We start from the raw sequence: 18,916 nt of genomic DNA on the forward strand, positions 1-18,916 counted from the left end.
CTCTTCTCATTCTTCTTTTTTTTTATTGTTCATTTACTATCCTTTTAAGTCACCAAGGTTATATTGGTTTGGAAGTGTGTGATGACTGTCAAAGGGAGGAAGGGAATGAAGATAGAAAGAACTACAGTACCTTCATCATAAGCAGCTATATAATCAAGTATCCAGGAAGTTAATATCCAAAGTTCAGTGCTGGCACCAACCATTTTCTACTCAGTGGACACGGGGGTGTATCTGCAGGACTCAGAAAGCATTCTGTAAAACTCTGGGGGCTAAGACATTCTGGTATTCCTTTGAATTGTTTAAGACATATCAGATGATACAAGTATTAGCTTTACACTCAGATCCTTATTTTCCAGAGGAAGGGCATGAATCATTAAAATCAAACTATAATTTCAGAGCTTCCTTTTAGACATTAGTTTCAGCTTCTGTTCCCAACTAACTTCTTTATTCTCTATCTCTTCTCTCATTTTCCCTCTCTCTCAACAGAGTTGCTAATAAGGAATAAAACTGACCGGTTTGAATTGCACCTTTTCTTATATCTCACTTGTCTTCTGGTGGAAGTGTTAATAAATAGTGAAAGAGGCAAATGTTGGAAAATGGGAAAGAAAGAAGATACAGAATAGTTATCTACATTGGTTCATTGGCTCTTTGAACAAACTGAACTGACTGTGTTTAAAAGAAAATAAGCGAAGAATGACCTTTTGTCTTAGAATCACATCTACTTCTTTTGGTATTTTTAGGAATTGAATAATAATACTCAAGCATGTGTATATAGTGTACTAATCTTCTGATCATTGGGTTGCTAAGTGATTATTAGTAGATAAGCAGCTGCTAACATGGTGTTCAGCACTTTTTTTATGGAATGCTCAAGATGTAGCTTTTCTAATTTTTAGATCATATAATAATTCTTAAAAATTGGCTGTAAGGGAAAAAATATTGTCAAATATTCTGTTTACTCTGTTTTTATGTTCATGATTTACATGATGTTTTCTTTTATATTGTGCATTTTATAACTTACATGAATTCTTCTTGATTGCAGCCTTGGAGTTCTTCCTTTTCTTTGCAGGGTGTCAGAATCTGGAAGACCCATGATTTTGGTCATGGAGTGATTTTATTTTATCTTATTTGCTCATAAAATAAAACAATTAAAACTGTTACTGATCTGTCCCTCCCCCCACCAATAATCAGTTGCTAAGATTTAGTGAAACCCAAATGGTAGGAAAAGGAATTATTCAGGGAGCACAAAGTAGGGTCTACATTTTGCATATTCCAAAATGGACATAAGGGGTGAGAGGTGGTGAATATGCTTTTTTTTCTTTTTTTTTTTTTGTAGATAATTATTTTTTATTGAAGGGTAGTTGACACACAGTATTACATTACATTAGTTTCAGGTGTACAACACAGTGATTCAACATTTATATACATGATAATTCTAGCTACCAGCTATCACCATACAAAGTTGTTACAGTATTTTGACTATATTCCTTATGCTACACATTACATCCCGGTTACTTATTATTATTATTTTTTTTGTGAGGGCATCTCTCAAATTTATGGATCAAATGGTTGTTAACAACAATAAAATTCTGTATAGGGGAGTCAATGCTCAATGCACAATCATTAATACACCCCAAGCCTAATTTTTGCCAGTCTCCAATCTTCTGAAGCATAACGAACAAGTTCATACATGGAGAACAAATTTTTACATAAGTGAATAAGTTACATGGTGAACAGTACGTGGGCAGTCATCACAGAAACTTTCAGTTTTACTCATGCATTATGAACTATAGACAGTCAGTTAAAATATGAATACTCATTTTATTTTTATACTTGATTTATATGTGGATACCACATTTCTCTCTTTATTATTATTATTTTTAATAAGATGCTGAAGTGGTAGGTAGATACAAGATAAGGGTAGAAAACATAGTTTAGTGTTGTAAGAGAGCAAATGTAGATGATCAGGTGTGTGCCTGTAGACTATGTGTTAATCCAGGATAGACAGGGGCAATAAAACATCCACGTATGCAGAAGATTTCTCTTAGAACGGGGGGGGGGGGTGAGGTTCTAAGCCTCACCTCTGTTGATCCCCAATTTCTCACCTGATGGCCCCCCTGTGACTGTGCCTGTCTTAGGTTGTTCCTCCCTTGAGGAATCTTACCCGTCTCTGGCTAACCAGTCATACAGGGAAATGTAAAGTTGGTAAGTGAGAGAGAAGCCTTATTGTTTGAAAATGTTAGCTTTTTACTTCTTTGCATATTTATGCCCTGTGGCTTCTATGCCCAGCATTTGTCTTGAGGTATCTTTACCACTTGGAAGAATTATGATACTCGGTAAATTTGATATGAGGCACGAATTCTATTTAAGGGTTGTAATTAGGAAGGAAGAAGAAAAGCTATAGAAGTAGCAGGCGGAAGAAAACATGGGAAGATTGATTATTTCTTTGACATATCTTCCTGTAGATTAACTTCAGCATGTATTGGTTTTAAACTACTAATTAAATTGCGTATACACATTAACATAATAGGAGTATAGTTACATAACCAAAGCATATCTGTAATTACCAGCCATCTCCAGTGAAACCAAGAAAACCAGTTAGGCACCTTAGGCATTTGTGAAAACTTATCTATGGGGACTGTTCACATCCCATATGTTCTTTTAACAATAAATAGTCTGTAGTTGTAAGATTTTGGAGCGCTACAATTTGCACTTCTCCTAATTCTTGGTTGAGTTCCAACAGTATAGATCCAGTCCAATTTGTTGTTATACTGTATGCACAGGCCAGCTTAGATATCTCCTTCTTCATTCCCATGGCAAGTCCAGGAACTGGTGGGATGAGTGCATCTACAGCTGTAGCAGTGCGTGGATCTTTGTTGGGGTTTTTTGATGATCATCTTCTGGCATGAGTCTTCCAGAGAGTGCTGATGTTGGAAGTTCTTTTTCATATCGTATCTTAGTTCATTTTCGGGGTAGCCAGATTAGACTTTGATCCTCTGTATAAACGCAAACAGACCCTTTGCCTACACTTTTATATGCCCTTTATACCCTTCTGTAGAACTCATTGGAGGTCACCACACAGGAACTGCCTTTTTTTTTTTTTTTGGTATCATTAATTTACACTTACATGACGAATATTATGTTTACTAGGCTCTCCCCTTTACCAGGTCCCCCCTATAAACCCCTTTACAGTCACTGTCCATCAGCATAGCAAAATGTTGTAGAATCACTACTTGCCTTCTCTGTGTTGTACAGCCCTCCCCATTTAGAATGGTTATATCCTCTTGTTGGACTGAGCCCTTTATCATTATGTAGTGTCCTTCTTTGTCTCTTGTTACTTTCTTTGTTTTGAAGTCTATTTTGTCTGATCTTAGTACTGCAACCCCTGCTTTCTTCTCGCTGTTGTTTGCCTGAAATATGTTTTTCCATCCCTTGACTTTTAGTCTGTACATATCTTTGGGTTTGAGGTGAGTTTCTTGTAAACAGCATATAGATGGGTCTTGCTTTTTTATCCATTCTATTACTCTATGTGTTTTGATTGGTGCATTCAGTCCATTAACATTTAGGGTGACTATTGAAAGGTATGTACTTATTGCCATTGCAGGCTTTAAATTCGTGGTTACCAAAGGTTCAAGGTTAGCCTCTTTAGTATCTTACTGCCTAACTTAGCTCTCTTATTGAGCTGTTATATACACTGTCTGGAGATTCTTTTCTTCTCTCCCTTCTTATTCCTCCTCCTCCATTTTTCATATGTTGGGTGTTTTGTGCTGTGCTCCTTCTAGGAGTGCTCCCATCTAGAGCAGTCCCTGTAAGATGTCCTGTAGAGGTGGTTTATGGGAAGCAAATTCCCTCAGCTTTTGTTTGGGAATTGTTTAATCCCACCATCCTATTTGAATGATAGTCGTGCTGGATATAGTATCCTTGGTTCAAGGCCCTTCTGTTTCATTGTATTAAATATATCATGCCATTCTCTTCTGGCCTGTAGGGTTTCTGTTGAGAAGTCTGATGTTAGCCTGATGGGTTTTCCTTTATAGGTGACCTTTTTCTCTCTAGCTGCCTTTAAAACTCTTTCCTTGTCCTTGATCTTTGCCATTTTAATTATTATTTGTCTTGGTGTTGTCCTCCTTGGATCCTTTCTGTTGGGGGTTCTGTGTATTTCCTTGGTCTGTTCGATTATTTCCTCCCCCAGTTTGGGGATGTTTTCAGCAATTATTTCTTCCAAGATACTTTCCGTCCCTTTTCCTCTCTCTTCTTCTTCTGGTACCCCTATAATATGGATATTGTTCCTTTTGGATTGGTCACACAGTTCTCTTAATATTGTTTCATTCCTGGAGATCCTTTATGTCAGCTTCTATGCGTTCCTGTTCTCTGGTTTCAATTCCATCACTGGCCTCTTACATCCTATCCATTCTGCTTATAAACCCTTCCAGAGATTGTTTCATTTCTGTAATCTCCTTTCTGGCATCTGTGATCTCCCTCCAAACTTCATCCCATATCTCTTGCATATTTCTCTGCATCTCTGTCAGCATATTTATGATTTTTATTTTGAATTCTTTGTCAGGAAGACTGGTTAGGTCTGTCTCCTTCTCTGGTGTTGTCTCTGTGATCTTTGTCTGCCTGTAGCTTTGCCTTTTCATGGTGATAGGAATAGTTTGCAGAGCTGGGACGAGTGACGGCTGGAAGAACTTCCCTTCTTGTTGGTTTGTGGCCCTCCTCTCCTGGGAGAACAGCGGCCTCTAGTGGCTTGTGCTGCGCAGCTGCGCGCAGACAGGGTTTCTGCTTCCTGCTGGGCTGCTATGGAGTTTATCTCCGCTGTTGCTGTGGGCGTGGCCTGGCTCGGGCAGCTGCTCCAAAGTGATGGAGTCGCGTTGTAGGGGGAGCGGCCCGGAGGCTATTTATCTTCATAAGGGGCCTCTCTGCTCCCTGCAGCCCAGGGGTTTAGGGTGCCCAGAGATCCCGGATTCCCTACCTCTGGATTAAGTGTCCCGCCCTGCCCCTTTAAGATTTCCAAAAGCACCCGCCAAAACAAAACAACGACCACAAAAAAAAAAATAATAATTTAAAAATTAAAATAAATTAAAAAGAAATGGCTGCTCATTTTTTTTTATTCTTCGGCGCCAGCCTCAGGCATCTGCTCACCGGTGTTGCTGCCCTGTTTTCCTATTATTGGGGTCCCTATCCCTTTAAGACTTCCAAAAAGCGCTCGCCAAAACAAAACAGCAAAAAAAAAAAGGCCACTCGCTTTTCTTATGTCCTCCGGCACCAGGCCTCTGGTACCCGCTCTCCAGTCCTGTTGCCCTGTTTCCCTAGTTTCCATCCCTCCACGCATGCACTGTGTCTGCACTCTGACCCGGATGGCTGGGGCTGGGTGTTCGGCAGTCCTGGGCTCCGTCTCCCTCCCGCTCTGCCTGCTCTTCTCCCGCTGGGAGCTGGGGGGAGGGGCGCTCGCCTCCCGCGGGGCCGGGGCTTGTATCTTACCCCCTTCGCGAGGCGCTGGGTTCTCTCAGGTGCGGATGTGGTCTGGATATTGTCCTGTGTCCTCTGGTCTTTATTCTAGGAAGGATTGTCTTTGTTATATTTTCATAGATATATGTGGTTTTGGGAGGAGATTTCCACTGCTCTACTCACGCTGCCATCTTGGCTCCTCGTGAATATGCTTTTGAAAGATAACATATTGGGAAAGAATACTAACAAACTATGTTACTGAATATCACTTAGCATATTGAAAACTACCCCTTCAAAAAAAAAATCTATTCTTATTACCAGGAGTTAAATTTTTTTTTTTCAGTATGCTGAGTCATCTAATTGTTGACTCTGCAACCTTTTTATTTGTATTTCTTACTGATATGGTGGTGTCACTTAGCATGTTTACCTTGTTTTAGGTGTGCAGGAGGGCTTGGTTGATTATTTTTCCCGATTTTTTAGCTAATATGAGTCAGAAAGAAAATTTAAGTGCAAGTATGTTCTTCTCTCCCCTCATTTGCTCACTGTATTCTAAGTTAAATCTAACTTAATAAAATCTAGGACCAAGTTTTGTGTAGAAGTTAGGTAGATTATCTGCCAAGATTTAAGGAACTAGTTTGGATGACTTGGAGATTTTCTTCAGCCCTGTGATGTGGTCACAGATTTAGTATTTGAGTGAAGTGGCTTGTGGTCTGTTATTTCTTTTTCTGCAATGAGTAGGGTATGAAACTATGTGATGTACCAAACAGCCAACCCTAGAAAACACTCAGAATTGGTTTAATTTTAACATGAGGCAGATCAAAAAGTCACTGTTAGCAAAGAGTCAGCAAGCCTGTTAGCAGAAGCTGAAGTGGAATAGGCCTGAGAGCAGAGAATCTAAGCTGGCTTGAAACAGGAGAGAAACCTGCTGTTAGACATGATTCTTATTACGTTATATTCAATCCTGACTCCACTCCCAATGAAGAGATGACCATTTTAATTAAAGATGCATAATACCTTTACTTTATTGAAGACTTTCATTGGCTTTGGCACGTTTAGCCATACTGTATACACATTGCACATTATTTTCCTTGAAATATGTGATTAAATGGTACTAAAATTATTTGCAGAAGACTTTAAAATTCTAGTTACTAAGAATCTTTGATGATTAATATGAACTGGAATGGATGTAGTATCTAGCTAGATTTCTTTAAATAGAGCAGCTATTAAATCTTCACTGAAGTTCTTGCCTTTCATCATTTTGTAGAAGCCATATTGTTCATTTTCATATAGCATTTAATAATGTCATGAACTTCAAAGTTCAATAGATTTGGCTAAGTCATTTGTGAAAGAGCAGAATATGAGGTAGTTTGTTAAGTGGTAAAAAGAAGATTAAAAATCAAAGGTTTGCTTTCACTTCATTTCAGGTTACCCTTTTGTGGTTTCATTTCTGTAGAATTAGAAACAAAAAGTTCAGTATGTTATGTATTTGTTTTCTCCTGCCCACTCCAAATTTATGTCTTTATTACCTCTTATTTTTAAAGAGAGATTGCTGTGTTTGTTGTAATTCCCCCAAATATAAGGCAAGTTCATGAGGTTGGATGGGACATTCTCTTAGTTTTCATTCAAGACAAAAGAAAAATTCTAAAAGAAGGTTTGGGGAGTAGGAGAGAAGATGGTCATCATCTGACGAGGCTCTGCCTTTCTTCCTTTACGCTATGTTTAAACAGAAGCAGACATTCGCGGGACCGGTTTTTATTTGCACCTTCTTGGGTAGTTAGGTATTCTGTGCCTGTCTTCTTTTGTACATGATACAGGACTTACTTAGGCAGCCTAAGTTATGTAGGCCTAAGATTTATAGTGAGTTGAAAAGAGAATCTTCTTGTAAGCCAACTGGCAGGATTTAATACCATTTTAGAGTTGGTCTTACTTGGGGATCTTCAGGTTGGCACTTATACACTTGGGTCCTGGCTGTGCTAACTGCAATGCGTTTTGTTGGACATGTGTCACTAAAGTCATGGTACAGACACCATGTTGAGGGTACAGAGCCAGATAGTGAATACAAAGGAAAATATGACTGTTAAAAGGGAGATGAATAAACAATGAAGCATGATCGTTTTCCTTCTGTCCTGTGGAGGAACATGCTGTGATAGGGATCAGTCTCTAAAGTTCGTAGGACAAATGAGTTCTGTGGAGATGTCCTTTCAGCTTAACTGAATCCATATTAGAATCTTTGAATGATTACCTACTATTTAAATGTCCCACATCAATGAGACTAATGTTGGTGATACAAATTAGCCACTTAAGGTGAGTCAAAAAAACTGTGGTTGGACCCTGAGATATAAGCAAGGAAAATGAAAGCTAAAAAGTAGGCTACTATAAGGTTTTAGGAAATGTAGATTTTTAATCTTAAAATATGGAATGCTCTTAGCATTTTGGAGTTTTTCCACCTCCATCATTTATTAGTGATTTTTCTGGTACTAGATACTCAAATCAGAATGACACCACATATCTGTTAAAGAGTTTTTATAAACTCCGCATCACGCCACACATGGTTTCTATTTCAAGGAGCTGATATTCTATTCTCATTTGGTCTGTCACCATTCAGTGAAATATGAGACAGCATGGTGATGCGTGCCCAGTGGTGGGCTGTTGGCCGAGAGCGCTCCAGGGCTGCAGTGGGTGGGAAGAGCTTCACGGTTGCCTTTGAGCAGGGCTTTCTTAGCAGTTGGCTGGGGAAGGGTTTCAGGTCAGGGGCTTGGCATGCATGAAGGCACAGCATCTTTCCAAGCAAGAGCAAGGGAGGCAGGTGAGGAGGAGACCAGCCAGACCAGAAGAGGGCGGGGTTGAGGGATGCAGGAACCTGATGAGATGCAGGCCGACCAGGGAAAGTGGCCCGGAGGAACCAAGGAGTGGTGAGGAGCATGGGTTGAGGAGTTTATGTTTGACTGTACACATGGGCACGTCACTTTCCCTCTCCATATTCATTTTATTAACTACAAAATAGGAGTATTCATAATGTCTACTACTGAGGAGGCCTGTGAAGGTTAAGGCAGTTAATATACTTAGCACGATGGCTGGCATATAGTAAATGCTCAAATACTAGCTGCTGCTGTTCAGTATTATTAATGCCAGAGAAAAGTGCCTTCTGTTTAAATGGTAAGAGATATTACTATTTTTTTTGCAAGGGAGAAGAGTTGTAATGTGGAAGGTGATATTTAAGGAGGAAGTTTAATCTGACTTAATCTCTAAGAATCAGGAAATCTGTGGTAAAAGCCTGGTTAAGTAATCGAGGCTTCAGTTGATGTGGGCTTGAACCAGCATTAGGGATGGGAAATAAATCTGGGAAAGATATTAAAGCAAATTATTGGGCTTCTTAACTGACTAGATATGGAGGATGAAGGCAGGTAATCAGAATGGATGTCATCAGCCACATTTTAGGCACATAGATAAATATATCAATATGTTTATGTCTTGGTTTTTGCCCTGAGGTATTTTACTTTTAAAATTTGGATCATTTTCCATCAAGAGGAAGGAAATGCCTCATTTTGTTGGTGTCTTCAATACATACTGCTATATGTAACTACTTTGGAAAAGAGGGTTAGCAAAAACAGTGTAGAACATATTGGTATAAATAGTGTATACAGTAAATCAGTAGAAAGAGAAAAAGATTAAGTAATTATTAAAATATTATGTCTTTTTAGAGAAAGAATAGTCTTTTAACCATAACAATGGAAGCTCGTTTTTCTCATCCTTTACCTCAGAGACAGACATATAGTCACATATAGACACATCACAAAGGATGGGACGCAACCGCTGATTTCAGTAGCAGTTAAGGGCGGATAGCCGAGTCATGGCAGCCCCGTGCTCTCTAACCTCAGTTCCCGAGCCAGCATCTTCAGAAACCACCTTCCTGAAAACATGCTTTTATAAGTGAATGGTAACTACCTTTTCCTCCCCACAATGTGATCAGGACACTTATGTCAGAGGTCCATTGCTGACACGGATTTTCAGTGACATTCTGCAGTTACTGATGTTCCCTTGTAGACGTATCAGATGAGTTGGACCTGTAACTATGGCCAACCTGAGCACCCTGCCACGAGCAGATCCTTGGCTTCAGCTTGGTAATCTTCTCTCCATTCTTACCATTTTTTTTTTTTTTTTGCATGACACTTTATGGGTGCATTTTGGGTAATAACTTCTGAGTGCCAAGGCCTCTTGCCATTTCCTCAGAGCAATGTTATGATTCCTTGACATGGAATGAATATAATGTGAAGTTAAACGTAAAGACCACACTTGCCTCAGTGACAGTACATGTAGACAGATTATCTCTTAACTCACTTGTACAGTGATGAGATCAGTGGGTTGGAAAAGGCAGCCAGAAATTTCAGGGCTGTAATTGAGTTGTGGCATGCCCATAAATCACGCAGGCCACTTGCCTGGCATTGACATCCCCCCGGCAGCCTCCCAGAAGCTCAGCTCCCCCCTAATGTTAGTGACAAAGCACAAGGCCACTTCTTTTGTGACTCCTATATAATCTTAACTGTGTTGCTGTGTGGGATGAACATTTTCCCCTTTCTCTGGCAGGGAAAAAAAGCTTATTTAATGCTTTGAAAAAAAATACATAGCTGCCTCTCTGTGGTGAAAATAAGTTCATGGCAGGTAACGGGTTTCTAGAAGAGAGAAAAATTCTTTAAAGCTTGTCTCCCTGTGGTGTGGGTTTTTTCCCTTCACTTCTAATAGCTTTTATTTTAATTTCTAGTTCTGAATTCAAGCAGCTGTCACTCTCTTTATAGCCCTCTTTGAAACTCTTACGGCGTAGGAGGTAGCCGGGCTGTCTAAGAAACATCCTTTCAAACCAACCAAAGTATTGTTTATCCTGAATGATATAGAATTTTTAAGGCTGTCAAGAGTGACTGATTTGAAACGTTTTCTTTGGTAGCCAGGAAGATGAGCAAAAATCTTGAAGGGGAAGATAGTATCTCAGTGTGGCCGGTTTCAAGTGACTTCTATTACTTGGAAAACCCCTGTGGACCATGAAAAAAATGACCAGGAAAATCTAAGTGTTGTCTACAATTAATATAACAAAACAAACCTGCAGCAGTTCATTTTTACTTTCTGAATCCTTACCAGCTGTTGAGATAAAAGAAAACAATGTGAGATTGAGTCAACGATGGAGAAGACTCCGATAGCTAGTCTTTGCGGGTTGCCTCTTTGAGCTCTGGGTGGTACCTTTGTAGCTTGGGTGTCCCGCAGTGCTCATTCTGCTTTTCATGGCATTCCTGTGTGCATCCGAGCAGTACCCAGAAGGAGCTCAGTGTCACCTTTGGATGAAAAGAAATCTTCAGGCCTATTCAAATGAATTTGGGGGCTGACATTTCCCATGTACTAATATTCTTTAAAATCAGCAGCAGGATTTTTTGAGCTTGGAATGTGATTCTGATTTTATTTTTCTCTTTGGGTCAGAATAGAAATAGTGATTATGTAAGTCTCTGTTTATGATCTTCATTATTTTAAAGGTGTACTCTTCTTCATAAAAATTTTAATGGGTTAATGCAAGAATAGGATACAAAATCTAGAGGGTAATAATAGTGAACAGTTACATATACGATATTATATGCCAGGTACTGTTTTGGCCATGTTTATTAAACTTAGGTAATCCTCATAACAATTCGATAGGTAGTATTATTATCTCTGTTGTATAGTTCAAGAAACGGAGGCACAGAGAAGGTCAGCAGCTCACCCAACTCGTACAGCTGGTTAGTGACAAAGCCAGTATTGAATCCAGAGCCCGGGATCCTTATAACCCTGAGAGTGCTTAACACAAGTGCGGTGCGAAAGTCTTATCTTCCCTGGAGTCAACACACGTGACCAGTTTTCCTCTGAGTCTTTTCAGCGATACTCTCTGCATCTTTCCAACAATATGTTGATTTATTCTTTTTAAATTTTAGGAAGGATCCTTAGTTTTGCAAATGGCTAGTTTTGTTTTAGGGGAATCTGAAATATGGTATTGATAAAGGATAAGAAACAACCAGAAGTGAGTATGGTTTTAAACCCGGGACACAATACACTGTAATAAAAATGGGCCCTGCAAGCAAAAAGGGGAGGCTTATTTTATGGGAAAGGAGAAAGGAAAGCAATCTTTTATTTTGGTGATATATTTATTGTGATGTATGCAGCCATTTACCTAAGTGAAAAAAATACCTGGTTTTTAGTTGTGATGTGGTTTATCTCATGCTTTAACAGATTGTTGGAAATGAGTAAAGTGAATACAATCAGGAATCTGATGTTGTCTGAATATAGTGGATTTTCCTCTTATTTTTCTGTTCTCTGTTCTCTTCCCTTCATTTAAAAATATTTTTTTAAAAAGATGACATGTTCCCTTGTTTGCAACAACAGAAAGTATATGATGATGCAGTGTAAAGTCTCCATTGTGGACATCATCTCAGTTCCTGCACCCTGCATATGCAAAACAGGGCTAAGCCATCACAAAGCCCGTCTTTAGTCCCAGAGTTATCTAATAATAGCAATTTCAATTTTTTTTTCACTTAGGTCAAAAATTGTAAAGTCCCAGGAGTTTCATATAGGTCAAGCTATAGTTTCTTAAATACTTCCAGAGCTGAGATCCAAACTGGATTGTTAGTGGGGTTGTACCATGTGAAACTGCTCTGTGTACATCCCACATGATTGAATAGCAGCTTCACATGGTTCAACCTATGGTTTCTCATTTATCCTTCCAGAATTTTTTATGTATATATAAGCAAAAAGGAATATAGATGCTTATTTACCTCCTTGTGCAGCCAAGTGGTTGTACCTAATTTTTAAAAATTTTATTTTACAATGTATTTCCTTAGCTTTTCATGTCAATACGAAGAGAGCACCCCTCTCCCTTTTCCACTGCTGTATAGTATTCTGTGTGTTCTGTTGTGGACGTTTGGGTTCTCAACCAAACACAAGCAGACAGTGCAGGTCCCTTAGAAGTACATACAGACTTCTGTGTTTCTGAATGAATAAAGCACATTGCAAAACAGAATTTTCAAAATAACCTCACTTCTAAAGAAAAAACTATGTGAATAAATACATAAGCATAGACATAAATCTGGAAGAATGTTAATCAGTTATGGCAGTAGCTGTGCTTAGTGTTTGAGAGCCTGGTGATTTTCTTCTTTATACACATCTCTATTTTTCCTATAGTGTATTACTTGTTATACCCTCATGTACCTGTATACACATACACACACACAACATACGTATTTATGTATTTAAGTTACAAACGTTTCAGCTTAATGCTGATGCAAGCTATGCCTGGCACTTGTTGTGTTGGGTATAAGTTTACCAGTTTGAAGTGGAAAGAATGAAGCAGATCCCTAGAAAGAAACCTGTGGAGTGGAGTGCCTCTGGCATGGATTGGCCTGGGGAGACTTTACTGGCACCACTGGGAATGAGTAACTCTTGCTGCCTAGCAGTTTCCCTTTAACTCTAATGCATCTTTCACCTTGTACCTGTGCCACTCTCTCACAGCTACATTGTCCTAGCATGTGCAGGATCACTTGGGCAGCAAGCAAGTTTAAGCGAATGGTAGACCTGTTTGTGGTTAGATTTGGCTTTAACCTGGATTTAAATATCTAACTCTTGCTCTCTTTCATGATCTCTTCAAATTCCCTTTTAAGCCTCATGAGTTTGGGGCAATAATTTCACATGGTTTTTACTAAGAACACATGAGCTAATGGTTGTACCTCACCCAGCAGTTAGTAAATACCCAAGTATTTTAGCCTATGTTTTCTTGAGGGCCTGGTGTTTGAAGTAGAGGACTTCAAATGTATTTTCATATACGGTATGCTTTCAAAGAAAATGTAACTTAGTCTTTTATTTTTGGTTATTTTTGTCAAGCATAATACCGAAGTTTATTTGTTGCTAGCATCTTAATCTTGCAATTAACATTCTTTAGGTAAGAAGAACAACCAGGCTAAGAGGACAGGTGAACAGCTAGGAGTCCAGCAGCCCTCACTGCCTCAGCTGGCCTGGAGCTGGTGTTCTGAGCACCATGCTCTAAATTCCTGAGCTGTCAAAGTGTCAGCCTTCCTCAGTTTATGGGAGGCAGTTTGACTCAGTGTCTGATTACTTTTTGGTTCCTAAGGATAATAGCACATGGTGGTTATATTTTTTGTTTGTTTATGTAAGCAGAAATCTCAGTCTGTAAATGATACCTCAGGACTGTGATTATGATATAAAAATGCTCACTGCTTTACAGAGTAAAGCAATTTGCTTTGACTTCTATTGACATTGCAACTGAACTGGTTTTGTTCACTTTATAATTGAATTGCTGAAGACTTCCATCGACCTTTGCAAGTAGTAGAGGTGGTTCCTGGAGTTGTAACCTAATGCCTATTAGCTGCTGCTATAACATTATAATGGGATCTCTGTTTTATGTCATGTGATTATAACATAGTTGATTTCCTCATCAGCTTTTTCTAAGATACACTTTTGGCTTATTTTAGCTGTCCAGTAGCTTTTGGGGGCAAGCATTATGCTTAATTTTTAAAATCGTTGGGCATTAGAAAATAAAATATGGTTTATATTTTTATAGCAATTTCATTACATCTTTTCATACCTCTTAATGTGACACTAATTTATAATTCAGGAGTTGTCTTTTTTCTCTTACTCAATTTTGGGGGGAAATGTATCTATATGTAGTTTTGTTTTTTTGTGCTTTTGGGATTAGGGTAGGAGTTTATTCTATTGAGAGTCACGTTTCTCTTTCCTAGATGTAATTTTTAGATAAGTTGTATTACTCAGATGAATTATTCTCATTTAGCCACTGACTATCGTTCATCTGCATGTTATTCAGCATCTTTATGGTTCCCATTATGATTTGTCTTGTTTGATGTGGGCAAAATGAAATGAGAGGAACTGGGACATCTTGCCCCTTACCCAGTGTGTCATTGCTTTAACTTGAGCAGAAGTTTAACTGAGAATTGGGGTAAGTGGGACTTTAGGAACCTTTCCTTCCACTTGGCAATTATAACTTGTGTCTCAGTGTACCTCCTACTGCTGGGAAACACAATTAGCTTTCTCTCCTTAATGGGAAGTTGGTAGTGTTAATTTCTTATGCCCACCCTCTTCCCCTTTTTTCCCCTAATGTAAGACTTAAAGAAGATTTTCTGATCAAAGAATCAAGACTCTTTAAAACAGTGATCATTTACCACCTACTACTCTTCTCAGTAAAGAATTTCCTTTCTATGGTAGGGTTGGATTTGCTTTTTAAAGAAGGATACCTAATTACATTAGCAATTTTAAAAGTCCATTTTCAAACTTTTAGTTTCCTAACCTATCTTTATTATTTTAATTAGTGTAAGAAAAGAACTGTGTGTGTGCTGTGTACTGTTCCAGTTAAGGAAAGCTAATGTATGAGATAATAGAATGTAATTCTTCTGGCCTGTGTTTTGTGGAGGAAAAGAATAACTCTCTGGCCTGAAAAAATATCAGCTTTAACTTTTGTCTCACTTTGGACTCCTTTCTCTCCATCTTGCCTGTTTAATGCCACCATTGATTGTGCCTCCTACAGCAAGTTATCTCCATTGTTTGCCCAGTTTAATTGAAGTAGACTTGGGTATGAGATGCTGAGAAGGGAGTCCAGATTTTTTCTGACTGCTTAGGTGTTCACTGGGCTTGGGATCTGACCATGACCCTTCTCAGCCTTGCTGCTCACAGACTGCTCTGCTGTGCACCAGTCTTTCTGTGTGTGTGCGGCAGCTTCTAGTTACAGAAGGCCAGAGGGTTCTGCAGAGTTCTGGCCCAGCCATGCATCTCAGTAGGTTATGAAGAAACAAGCCTGTTCACTTTTTTTCAGATCCCTGAAACGGGTCTTAAATCATCCCTGGGCAACACAGGTGCATTTTCTTTGTTATTCGTATGTGGCCTTTGAGTCTTCCTTCAGTCCTGCAGTATATGCGGGCATCTGGCCTCCCCTGGGTCTGTAAGTCAGTAGGTGTGGGAATGCCAGTGCCAAGGACAAGCTGCAAAGACAGAATACTGGACGGAAGGGTGAAGCTGCCTTTGGAGCAGGAGGGCATGGCAAGCTGTTCTGGAAGTCACACTTCTTGATTCAGAGTTCGCACTCATGAATGCTTTACCATCTATGATAATTTTCACTCAGTAGTTTGAAGGCGGTTACACATTATGGTGCACAATCAGAGCTTGGGTAGGAGGAATGAGGCCATGGACACCTAGAATGTCCTTGTTCAAAGTAGAATTCTTCACTGGCTGGCTTCTTGTACAGATCCAGTATGACAATTCTATGGTGTCTAATTTTTCATGAGTCAAGCCGTATACCTTTGACCAGTATTAACCACGTTTGAGAAACAGCACTACATATCACGTGCTATTCCTCCTGTGGATTAGATCATTAGATAATAAGTGGCAGCTCTATCCTTTGATCTCTTGTGGGCCATAAAATTCCACTATTGGCAAGGATGCCCACTCTCCCCACATTTATTCAACATAGCTCTGGAGGTCCTAGCATGGCAATCAGACAACACAAAGAAATAAAAGGCATCCAGATTGGTAAGGAAGAAGTCACATGGTCACTGTTTGCAGATGATATGATATTGTACATAAAAAACCCTAAAGATTCCACTCCAAAACTACTAGAATAACTGAATTCAGCAAAGTTGCAGGATACAAAATTATACGCAAAAATCTGTTGCATTCCTATACACTAATGATTACCTAGCAGAAAGAGAAATCAGGAAAACAATTCCATTCACAATTACATCAAAAAGAATAAAATATCTAGGAATAAACCTAACCAAGGAAGTGAAAGACCTATACTCTGAAAACTACAAGACACTCATGAGAGAAATTAAAGAAGATACCAATAAATGGAAACACATCTGTGCTCATGGATAGGAAGAATTAATATTGTCAAAATGGCCATCCTGCCTAAAGCAATCTACAGATTCAATGCAGTCCCTATCAAAATACCAACAGCATTCTCCAACAAACTAGAGCAAATAGTTCTAAAATTCATATGGAAACACAAAGACCCTGAATAACCAAGGCAATCCTGAGAAGGAAGAATAAAGCAGGGGGCATTATACTCCCTGACTTCAAGTTTTACTACAAAGCCACAGTAATCAAGACAATTTGGTACTAGCCCAAGAACAGACCCATTGACCAATGGAACAGACTAGAGAGCCCAGATATAAACCCAAGCATATATAGTCAATTAATATATGATAAAGGAGCCATGGATATACAATGAGGAAATGACAGCCTCTTCAACAACTGGTGTTGGCAAAACTGGACAGCTACATGGAAGAGAATGAAACTGGATTATTGTCTAACCCCAGACACAGAAGTAAACTCAAAATGGATCAAAGACCTGAATGTAACTCATGAAACCATAAAACTCTTAGAAGAAAACATAGGCAAAACTCCCTTGAATATAAACATGAGCAACTTTTTCCTGAACGCATCTCCTTGGGCAAGGGAAACAAAATAAAAAATGAACGTATGGGACTACTGTCATGCTAAAAAGCTTCTGTACAGCAAAGGACATCATCAGAACAAAAAGGCATCCTACAGTATGGGAGAATATATTTGTAAATGACATAACTGACAAAGGGTTAACATCTAAAATATATAAAGAACTCACATGCCTCAATACCCAAAAAGCAAATAACCCTATTAAAAAATGGGTGGAGGATATGAACAGACACTTCTCCAAAAAAGAAATTCAGATGGCCAACAGGCACATGAAAAGATGCTCCACATTGCTAATTATCAGGGAAATGCAAATTAAAACCCCAATGAGATATCACCTCACACCAGTTAGGATGGCCAACATAGAAAAGATTAGGAACAACAAATGCTGGCGAGGATGTGGAGAAAGGGGAACCCTCCTACACTGCTGGTGGGAATGTAAACTAGTTCAGCCATTGTGGAAAGCAGTATGGAGGTTCCTCAAAAAACTAAAAATAGAAATACCATTTGATCCAGGAATTCCAATCCTAGGAATTTACCCTAAGAATGTAGAATCCCAGTTTCAAAAAGACATATGCACCCCTATGTTTATTGCAGCACTATTTACAATAGCCAAGATATGAAAGTAACCTAAGTGTCCATCAGTAGATGAATGGACACACAATGGAATATTGTTCAGCCATAAGAAGAAAACAAATCCTACCATTTGCAACAACATGGATGGAGCTAGAGGATATTATGCTCAGTGAAATAAGCCAGGCAGGGAAGACAAATACCAAATGATTTCACTCATCTGTGGAGCATAAGAACAAAGCAAAAACTGAAGGAAAAAAACAGCAGCAGACTCACAGAACCCAAAAATGGAATAACAGTTACCAAAGGGAAAGGGACTGGGGAGGGATAAGGGGAATAAGGGGCATTACGATCAGCACATATAACATAGGGGGGTGCACAGGGAAGGCAGTATAGCATAGAGAAGACAAGTAGTGACTCTATAGCATCTTACCACACTGATGGACAGTGACTGTAATGGGGTATGTGGTGGGGACTTGATAATGGGGGAATCTAATAACCACAGTGTTGCCTGTGTGATTCTGTATTAATGATACCAAATAAAAAAATATGTTTAAAAAAATTCCACTATTGGTCCCCATCTCATCTGTCATGTTGGCTTTATGAAAATTGGTAGAAAAATAGTTTTTTTCTACTGTTTCATATATTGGAACCATTTCACCAGCTCCTAGACAAATTTAGCTTATTTATAAAGGTCACTTTCCTATTTTTTGTTCAGCAATAGGTTTTATTTACAATGTCAAGTCCAATGGCATGTTGAGCTTGGGGAGGGAAAATATAAGTTTTGACTTTTTGTAGTTAATGCAACATTAGGAGCTGGTTTTTCACATGGTCAGATACAGTAACTCAGATCTTTAATGAAGTAGAAATTATGGCAGAAAATACACGAAATGAACCTGTGATCCTGTTGTTGATACCAGCACCCCTGTCCCTCTCAGCACGCTGTGTCCTGGGGTAACCTTAGGAGGAAGGACCACTCTGGCTCCAGGGAGATTTTATTGGTGTCATAGTATCTGCCACGTGGTGGAAACTGGGGCAGCATGAATGTTTCCTGCTAAGTTCAAAGGTTATGTTTTGAACAGGCTTATGTAAGTCAGCAAAACGAACACAACTGTCCTCCTATTGCAGAAGCCTCTTCCCGTTTCAGCTGCTTCTCCTCGCTCATTGCTTCTTTCCCAGGGCTGTTAGTCCGTCTGCTACCATGGCAGGTGTTTATCCCGGAAAGAAAGAAATACTCTTTCTTTCCTCTTCACCCTCTCAGCCCTCCTCATGAATTTTTGGTGCTTGAGCCGTCCTTGCGTACGGCATCATTAGAGCAGATGCACCAACTGGGCAAAGAAGTTGAAATACTGGAAGCGAGACATTATTGATTATTATTGAGCAGCCCCGTTTAAAAGATGGAAAATGCAGAATGACAGGA

The 18,916-nt window shown here is 39.2% G+C and overlaps 1 protein-coding gene across 3 annotated transcripts in view; it reads left to right on the top strand.

Annotated features, from left to right (window-relative positions):
• Positions 1 to 18,916, top strand: part of ARHGAP10 (Rho GTPase activating protein 10) — a 277,456-nt gene that overhangs the window by 219,204 nt on the left and 39,336 nt on the right. The window lies entirely within an intron of this gene.

The sequence above is a fragment of the Manis pentadactyla genome, chromosome 1 (assembly GCF_030020395.1).
Source record: "Manis pentadactyla isolate mManPen7 chromosome 1, mManPen7.hap1, whole genome shotgun sequence".
NCBI lineage: Eukaryota > Metazoa > Chordata > Mammalia > Pholidota > Manidae > Manis > Manis pentadactyla.